This window comes from Plecotus auritus (assembly GCF_963455305.1).
Source record: "Plecotus auritus genome assembly, chromosome: 4".
NCBI lineage: Eukaryota > Metazoa > Chordata > Mammalia > Chiroptera > Vespertilionidae > Plecotus > Plecotus auritus.
In genome coordinates this window covers 99,359,286-99,368,095 of record NC_137775.1, presented here as the reverse complement: position 1 = coordinate 99,368,095, position 8,810 = coordinate 99,359,286, and the positions used below count along the sequence as shown (strand labels likewise).

Sequence of the window (8,810 nt, the reverse complement as noted above, 5' to 3'; positions counted from 1 at the left end):
GTTGGCACAGAAGGCGGGAAGTGCTGGGGTTCCTGCCCCAAGCGTCTCAGCCGCGTCCCTGCCCTGCCGTTGGGCCCTGGGCAGCTGGCGCACCTGCCTGGCCTGCACCCTCGCATCCCAGGGCATCCAGCCCCCCCGGCTCCCTGTTTGGCACTGAATGACCCACAGATGCCCCCTCCCCGGCCCAGCCAGCGCCCGGGACACGGCAGACAAGCACGCGCTCCAGCCCATGAGGCCACGGGTCCTCCAGGCCGGGAGGCTGCTGAAATGGACAAACTACTTTCCTCCAAAACGAAAGACAAAAGGAACAACGATGTAGCAGGCAGGGGACAACCCAGGACACTGGCCCTTGGCAGCGGCCGCAGCAGGAGCTGGGCCAGGAGGCCGGCGGGGTGAGGGCATGGTGCTGGCTGGGAGATGAGGGGGCCTGGGTGGGGCACCACCCGTGGGGTTATGGCACGTGTGGGGGTCTTCATGGTGAGCCGGCCACAGGGGCCGAGGCGGGGCAGGGTGAGCGGGAGGCAGGGACACGGGCACTCGGGGGCCGCGGCCCGGCCACTAGATCAGGAACATCTCTGAGTCCGGGAGGAAGTCGGGGAGGAAGGCAGGGTCCGGGAGGCTGGGGGACCCGCAGGAGGGGGTCAGGGCCGAGGGCGGTGAGGCCGGGCTCTGGGCGGGAGGCAGGCGCTTCCCAAGTGGGCTGGAGCCTGCGGAGCCCCCGTTTGCCATGAGCAGGTCCAGGTTCCCGCTGGGGTCCATGATGGCATTGATGACTTCCAGCTGCTTCTGCACGCGCCTCCGCTCCTTCAGGATGGAGCTGATCTTGTTGGACGTCTTCAGGATGGGCACCTCGTTCTCAGCGTTGATCCGGGCCTCCAGGTCCTCCCACGCGCGCCCCGAGTTCTGGAAGAGGATCTTCATCTTCTCGGCGAGGTGCTCCGTGTTCTCACGGATGGCCTGGGACAGCTGGGACAGGGGGTTCAGCATGAGGTTATCAAAGATCACCTCCTCGCGGTTCCGAGGCCGCGTCTTGTTGGCCAGGGTGTCCTCAGGGCAGTTGTTCATGTTCTGGTCCAAGTCCCGGGAGTGCAGGGAGCCGGGCGGCACCTTCTGGAAGTTGAGGCTGGCCTCGGGGATGCGCTGCACCAGCTCCTCGCGGACAGAGATGGTCGAGGCGGGGGTACTGGGCATGTTGCCGAGGGAGGACCTGCGGGTGGGTCCCAGGAAGCCCAGCGTGTCTCCGTCCCCCGCCACGTCGTGGATCTCTCGGGCGAGGATGGCCACGTCCTTCACCAGCGTCTGGCTCAGTCTGGCGATCTCTGCGATCTCCGCCATCTGCACGATGAACCCGTAGGGGTCGGGCTCCTCCTCGTTGTCGGTGTCCCGGAGGCCGGGGGCCGGGGCCGGCCCGGGTGGAGCCGGCCCGTGGGGTCTGCGTGGCTGTTGAGGCACAGGAGCGTGTGTGTTTGGGGGAGTCGTGGCGGGAGCCGTACTCCTCCTCCGAGGTGGACGTGCAGTAGGAGCCCTGCTGCTGGCGACACGCGCTGGGTGAGGAGTAGCGGGCACTGCCCAGGCGGGCCCTGCTGAAGGGCTGGCGGGCGGCCGGTGCGGCGTTGGCGGTCTGGGCCTCGGCCTTGGTGGGCTTGCGGCCCATGCAGGACAGCTCTGCTCTGCGGCCGGAGAAGCCAGTGCGGGCAGGGGCCACCTCGGACTCGCTGGGCCCAGTGAAGGAGCCCGCCCGCTTGCGGGGCATGGCCAGGATGTCCAGGCGCGAAAGCTTCTTGGCCTGCTCGGCGGCCGGGCACCCCGCTGGCTCGTGGTTGGCCAGGGGCCCCCGTTCGCCGTTCGCGGCCTCCGTGTCCGATGCGTCCCCCAGCCGGGCCCGCCTCAGCCGGGAGGCGCGTGTGGGCTGCGGGGTGGACAGGCTGTTGGAGCGGGTCAGCGCCTGCTGCACCTTGCGCTGGCCAATACGCGGCTCTGCTCCTCCTGGGCGGCAGGGGACAGTGGTGCCTACGGTGGGTTTCTGGCGATACCCTAGCTGCCCTGCCCTGGTGATCGAGGGGGTCTCATGGTCGGAGGTGGCCGTGTCTGAGCCATCCAGGGCAAGGCTAGAGCCTTGCTCCTCATCGGGCCAGTCCAGGGACCCCTGGCCACGCTGCACGGCCAGGCGCCACACAGGCTCCCCGCGGCCCGGGTCCGACAGGCCCACCAGGCGACGAGGTTTCTCCGAGAGCCAGTCCTGGGCGCTGCTCGGGGGGACGCCCCCCAGGTCCTGCGCTGCTGGGGGGGACGGCAGCTTCTCCCTCTGCAGCCCCAGCAGCTGGGGACTCGTTGGGCTGAGCCTGTTCTTGCCACTGAGCAGGCTGATGGTGCTGGCCGTGTCCACGTCGGAGTCCCTGGACAGGGAGTCCTCGGGCAGCCCCCGCGGCGCTGCCCGCCTCGCCCTCACCCGCGGCTATAGACTTGGAGAGCAGCCGGGTCTCCAGGGCCACCAGGGCCGTCTTGGTCTCCTTCAGGATCAGCTGGGTGTCCTGGGAGTGGATGTCCATGCGTGAGGCCCCGGGCTGTGGCCAGGTCCTGCAGGAGGGGGTGGCTGGAGATGTTGGGGAGCTGGCCGGGCGCCGGGGGGCCACAGGCCGGATCCTTGGTGAAGCTCTCCTGCCGGATGAAGGCTGTGGCCTCCCTGGCCGGGGCGGGGCCCTCGGGCTCGGGCGTCCGGCCAGTCTGCAGCCTGAGGGCCATCCTGCCGCTGTCCCTCCCGGGGGCGCTGAGCTGAGCCGCCTGCCCCCGGGCCCTCCGCCTCCCCTGGAGCCACAGAAGTTTTCCAGGGAAGGGCCGCCTCCCCATTCTGGTCTCCGATAAAGAAAGCGCTGGGCGGGCGGCTCCCCTGCGGTCCTAGGTGAGCACCGGCCCCTCATCCACACCAGCCCCTCCTGCCCCCTCCCCCCCACCCCCGCTGGCTCGGGGCCCCGCCCCCCGTCCGACCCGCTAGCATCACTGAGGCTGTCGGGCTCCACGTCCTTCTGGCTCAGGAGGCGGCCGGCCAGCTCGCTGCCTGGCTCCGGAGGCCCAGGTCCACTCTTCCTGGCGGCCTCAGGGCCAGCGGGGCTGCCTGCCCTGTCGCTGGGGAGCTGGGGGAGCAGCTGCCGCTGGCGCACGGGCACGGCCCCCTCGAGCTCCCCAGCTCTGCTGCCCGGCCGTCCTCTGCCAGACCCGGGTCCCAGTAGCTGTCCACCAGGCTGGCCTGGCCTAAAAAAATTCAAGAGGAAAGAACACTTCCAAGCTCTTTCTATGAGGCCAGCATTATCCTAATTCCAAAACCAGATAAAGACACTACAAAGAAAATTACAGGCCAATATCCTTGATGAACATAGATGTTAAAATCCTCAACAAAATTTTAGCAAATTGGATCCAGCAATATATTAATAAGGTCATACACCATGACCAAGTGGGATTTATTCCAGGGATGCAAGGCTAGTACAATATTCCCAAATCAATAAACGTGATACATCACATAAACAAATTAAAAGACAAAAATCCCAGGATCATATCAACAGATGCAGAAAAAGCATTTGACAAAATCCAACACCAATTCAATCCAATTTTTGATAGAAACTCTCAGCACAGTGGGAATAGAGGGAGCATATCTTAACATGATAAAGGCCATATATGACATACAGCCAACATCACACTCAGTGGGCAAAAACTAAAAATATCCCCCCTAAGAACAGAAATAAGACAGGGATGTCCACTTTCACCACTTTTATTCAACATAGTACTGGAAGTCCTAGCCACAGCAATCAGACAACAAGAAGAAATAAAAGACATCCAAATTGGAAAGGAGGAAGTAAAACTCTCATTATTTGCAGGTGACATGATATTGTACATAGAAAACCCTAAAGACTTCACCAAAAAGTACTAGATGTAATCAATGAATTTGGCAATGTAGCAGAATACATAATCAACACCCAAAAACCAATGGCATTTTTATACACCAATAATGAACGCTCAGAAAGAGAAACCAAACAAGCAATCCCATTTACATTGCAACAAAAAAATTAAGATACTTAGGAATAAACTTAACTGAGGAGGTAAAAGACCTGTACCAGGAAAACTACAGGATGTTGAAAAAAGAGAAAGAGGAAGATATAAACAAGTGGAAGAATATAATGTGTTCATGGATTGGTAGAATCAATATCATTAAAATGTCCATACTACTCAAAGCAATCTATAAATTCAATGTAATTCCTATTAAAGTACCAATGACATACTTCACAGATCTAGAACAAACACTACAAAAATTTATATGGAAGCAAAAAAGACCCCTAATAGCCACAGTAATCTTGAGAAAGAAGAACAAAGTTGGAGGAATCAGAATACCAGATGTCAAGTTATACTACAAAGCCACTGTACTCAAAATAGCCTGGTACTGGCATAAGAACAGGCATATAGATCAATGGAACGGAATCGAGAACTCAGAAATCGATCTAAGCTTAATATTTGACAAAATAGGCAAGAGCATCCAATGGACTCAAGACAATCTCTTCAGCTCTAGCTGGTTTGGCTTAGTGAATAGAGCTTTGGCCTGCGGACTGAGGGGTCCCGGGTTCAATTCCAGTCAAAGGCGCATGCCCTGGTGGTGGGCTCTATCCTGCCGTGGTTGTGGGCTCTATCCCCAGTTGGAGGAGTGCAGCCGATCAGTGATTCTCTCTCATCATTGATGTTTCTATTTCTGTCTCCCTCTCCATTCCTCTCTGACAGCAATAAAAATATGTTTTTAAAAAAGACAGTCTCGCCCTAGCTCCGTGGTCGGCAAACTGCGGCTCGCGAGCCACATGCGGCTCTTTGGCCCCTTGAGTGTGGCTCTTCCACAAAATACCACGGCCTGGGTGAGTCTATTTTGAAGAAGTGGTGTTAGAAGAAGTTTAAGTTTAAAAAATTTGGCTCTCAAAAGAAATTTCAATCGTTGTACTGTTGATATTTGGCTCTGTTGACTAATGAGTTTGCTGACCACTGCCCTAGGTGGTTTGGCTCAATGGATAGAGCATCGGCTTACGGACTGAAGGGTTCCAGGTTCGATTCCGGCTACAGGCACATGGCTGGGTTGTGGGCTCAATCTCCAGTAGGGGGTGTACAGGAGGCAGCCAATCAATGATTCTCTCATCATTGATGTTTCTATCTCTCCCTCTCCCTTCCTCTCTAAAATCAATAAAATATATTTTAAAAAAGACAGTCTCTTCAATAAATGGTGTTGGGAAAATTAGACAGGTACATGCAAAAAAGAAAGAAAAAAGAAACTAGATCACCAATGTACACCATACACAAGAATAAACTCAAAATGGATAAAAGATTTAAATGTAAGTTGTGAAACCATAAAAATCTTAGAAGAAAAATAGCAAAATCTCAGACATCTCTAGCAATATGTTTATAGATACATCTCATAGAATGAAGGAGACTAAGGAGAAAATAAACAAATGGACTACATAAAAATAAAAAGCTTCTGCATAGCAAAAGAACCGTCAACAAAACGAAAAGGGAGCCCACTGTATGGGAGAACATATTTGGCAATGATATATCCAATAAGGGGTTAATTTCCAAAATATATAAGGAACTCATGCAACTTAACACAAGGAAGACAAACAATCTATTTTAAAAATAGGCAAAGGACCTAAATAGACACTTGAGAGATGCAGATTAATATGACAATGAGGTACCATCTCACACCTGTCAGAATGGTTACCATCAACAAACCAACAAACAACAAGTGTTGGTGCGCATGTGGAAAAAAGGGAACCTTACTTCAGTGCTGGTGGGAATGCAGACTGGTGCAGCCACTGTGGAAAACAGTATGGAGTTTCCTCAAAAAATTAAAAATGGAACTGCCATTTGACCCAGTGATCCCACTTCTAGGAATATGTCCTAAGAAACACAAATCACCAATCAGAAAGAATACAGTATATGCACCCCTATGTTCATAGCACAATTTACAATAGCTAAGTTCTGGAAACAACCTAAGTGCCCATCAGCGGATGAGTGGATAAAAAAATCTGTGGTACATTTACACAATGGAATACTATGCAGCTGTAAAAAAGAACTCTTACCATTTGCAACAGCATGGATGGACCTGGAAAGTATTATGCTAAGTGAAATAAGCTGGTTGGTGCGCATGTGGAATCTAATGAACAAAATAGATAGACACAGAAACATGGAACAGCCTGATGAATTTCAGAGGGAAGGTGTGTGTGGGGAGATGGGTAGTGATTAACTGGGGAACGTATATGCATATATGCATAGCCCATGGACACAGACAATAGAGTGGTGAAGACTTGGGAAGGGTGGGTGTGGGGTGGAGGGTGTCAATGGGAAAACAAAAGGGACATCTGTAATACTTTCAACAATAAAGATAAATTTAAAAAAAATAGAAGATGCAAATAACTAAAATCACAAATGAAGGCTGGCACATTACTGTTGACGTCACAGAAATTAAAGGGAGTATAAGCGAACACTATGAATAACTGTATGGCAATGTGAGAATTTGGATGAAATAAATTCCTAAAAACACGCAAATTTTCAAAACGGACTCAAGAAGAAATAGAAACTCTTAACAAAACTATGGTAAGTAAGAAAACTGGACCAATAATCAAAAAGCCTCCAACACCCTGGTCAGGTTGCTTAGTTGGTTGACGTGTCATCCCATACACCAGAAGGTTACGGGTTTGATTCCCCATCGGGGCACCTACCAGAGGCAACTGATCAAGGTCCCTCCCTCCCTCCTTCCCTCTCAAAATCAATAAAATCATATCATCTAGTGAGGATTTTAAAAAAAACACCTCCCAACAAAGAAAAGTCCAGGACTGGATGGCTTTATTAGCCAATTCTACCAAACATTTACAGAGGCATTAACATCAATCCTATTCCAACTCTTCCAAAAGAAGAGGAGGAGGAAGAAGCAGAGGAGGAGTAGGAGGTGGCGGCTCAACCACTATGACTGAGCCACCACCTCCCGATGATTTTTAAAATGAGTTCTCTCAGCCCGGGCAGGTGTGCGCAGTGGCTGAGCTTTGGCCTGTGCACCAAGAGGTTGCTGTTGGATTCCTGGTCACAAACCCAGGTTGCGGGCTCGATCCCTGGTAGAGGAGGTGGCTGATGTTTTGCTCTCACACTGATGTTTCTCTCTCCCCCCAAATCAATAAAAATTCCTTAAAAAATATTAGTTCTCCTAATACCTTTACAAAGTAGACCCTTTCCTGAGCTTCCATGTCTTTCCCACGCAGTGGTGCTGACCACAGGCCCTGTGTGTCACAGGACTGCGAAGACTGAATGTGAAGGCCTGGGACTCGGTGGACAGCAGCGTCATCTTCCCCAGATGCCCAGATACAGTCATGCTCTGTTTAAAACCTTTGTCGGCTTCCCAGTCACACAGAGTAAAGTTCACACCGCCTGCCAAGCCACCTGACCCCAGCTGACCTTTCCCGCAGCCTCTCCCTCCTCCCTGCCCACCATGGCCATCCTGCTCCAGCCCCAGCAAACTGGCTGCTGCCCAGCAGTGCCTTGCCCTTGCACATGCTGGCCCTTCGCCGCGCATGCCTTCATCCTGCGTGAAGCCGCACGTGGGCCCTCAGCCTTCTCTCATTGCACTTGTCTCGGTGCATTGTGATTGCGTGTGTCTGTTGTGACTGCTTTGTAACCATTTGTATGCCATAAGCATCTATAGAAGCAAGCGGTGGGGCTTTTTAAATTAAATTCAAAATATCGTGGCAGGTAATTGGTGAGTTTAGTGATTTAGCACAGCCCTGGGCATTTCCCCAGCGGGTGTTCACTCAGCCACCATGCGATCACACACTTCTTTGCTTCACACAATTCAGTGCGGCAGAGTAGGTTTCCCCCACTGAACAGGAGGGAACAGGGATGGTCACTTGTTCTAGATCACAGAGCTCAACAGCTAAGCTGAGACCTGGTCCAATTCCAATGTTCATGTCTTCTATTATAGCAAGCGAGCAGCCTTTTTGAAAATGTTTTCATTTTAGCAAGCGGCTTTTGTGGGATGACTGTCCTTCCTTCCTTTTCTGAATCCCTTACTCCATTCCCTTTCCATGGTCCCCCTGCCTGAGAGCTCTCTCCAGCATTCCCTCTCGCCCCACCTTCAACGGCTACCTCCTCAGCTGTCACCTCTCCCATTTCATGCCATCTGTCACCCCAGCCGGTGCCTGTGAGGATTTGTCCTGGGTTTAGCACATTGCTGCTATTCAGCACATAGAACCCGGAGCCTCCTGGCTGCATCCTCAGAGGCTGAGATGTTAGCTGGGTGTCACACGACCAAGGAGATAAACCTTTCACAACCCAAACGTGTCTGAAACAAGAAAGCAAACAAGTCCATGGCTGAAGCACCAGGCTCTCTTGGGCATGGTGCCCGGCCTCGGGAGCGGGTGGGAGCCAGCCTGACCTGGGTATGAGCACAGTTCTGCCAACTCCATATGGTGCGGAGGGTCAGAGCTGCCGCCCAGCATGAGGGGGCCTAGCCAGTGCAACGCATGTGACACCATTTCCAGCGCTAGTTCCAGCAACATCACAGCTGCACTGGTGTTCCCTGGGCTAAATTTCTTGTCACCCATGCTCAAAGTTTGGGGTCCTCTGTAGATTTCTCTCTAGCCACAAGTCTTGCCGGCTCCTGGGAGACTGGCTGCAGCAAGGTAACCCCAGCTTGCATGTACCTCCTGCAAGTGTAGTAAACCTGAGGGGCCGCCTGTAGAATGGCCCATTGTGATCTGACAGAGCAAATGGAGAGTTTCTGGAACCCCAGCTCCCAAGCA

At 53.3% G+C, this 8,810-nt stretch overlaps 1 pseudogene across 1 annotated transcript; it reads right to left on the bottom strand.

Moving 5' to 3' along the window:
* Positions 1-558: 558 nt before the first annotated feature.
* On the bottom strand, positions 559-8,612 carry LOC308246744 (centrosomal protein of 170 kDa protein B-like; annotated as a pseudogene). The gene is made up of 2 exons: positions 8,444-8,612; positions 559-3,249 (listed from the first exon to the last, which is right to left on the bottom strand). The product of its transcript is annotated as a centrosomal protein of 170 kDa protein B-like (transcript).
* Positions 8,613-8,810: the final 198 nt, after the last annotated feature.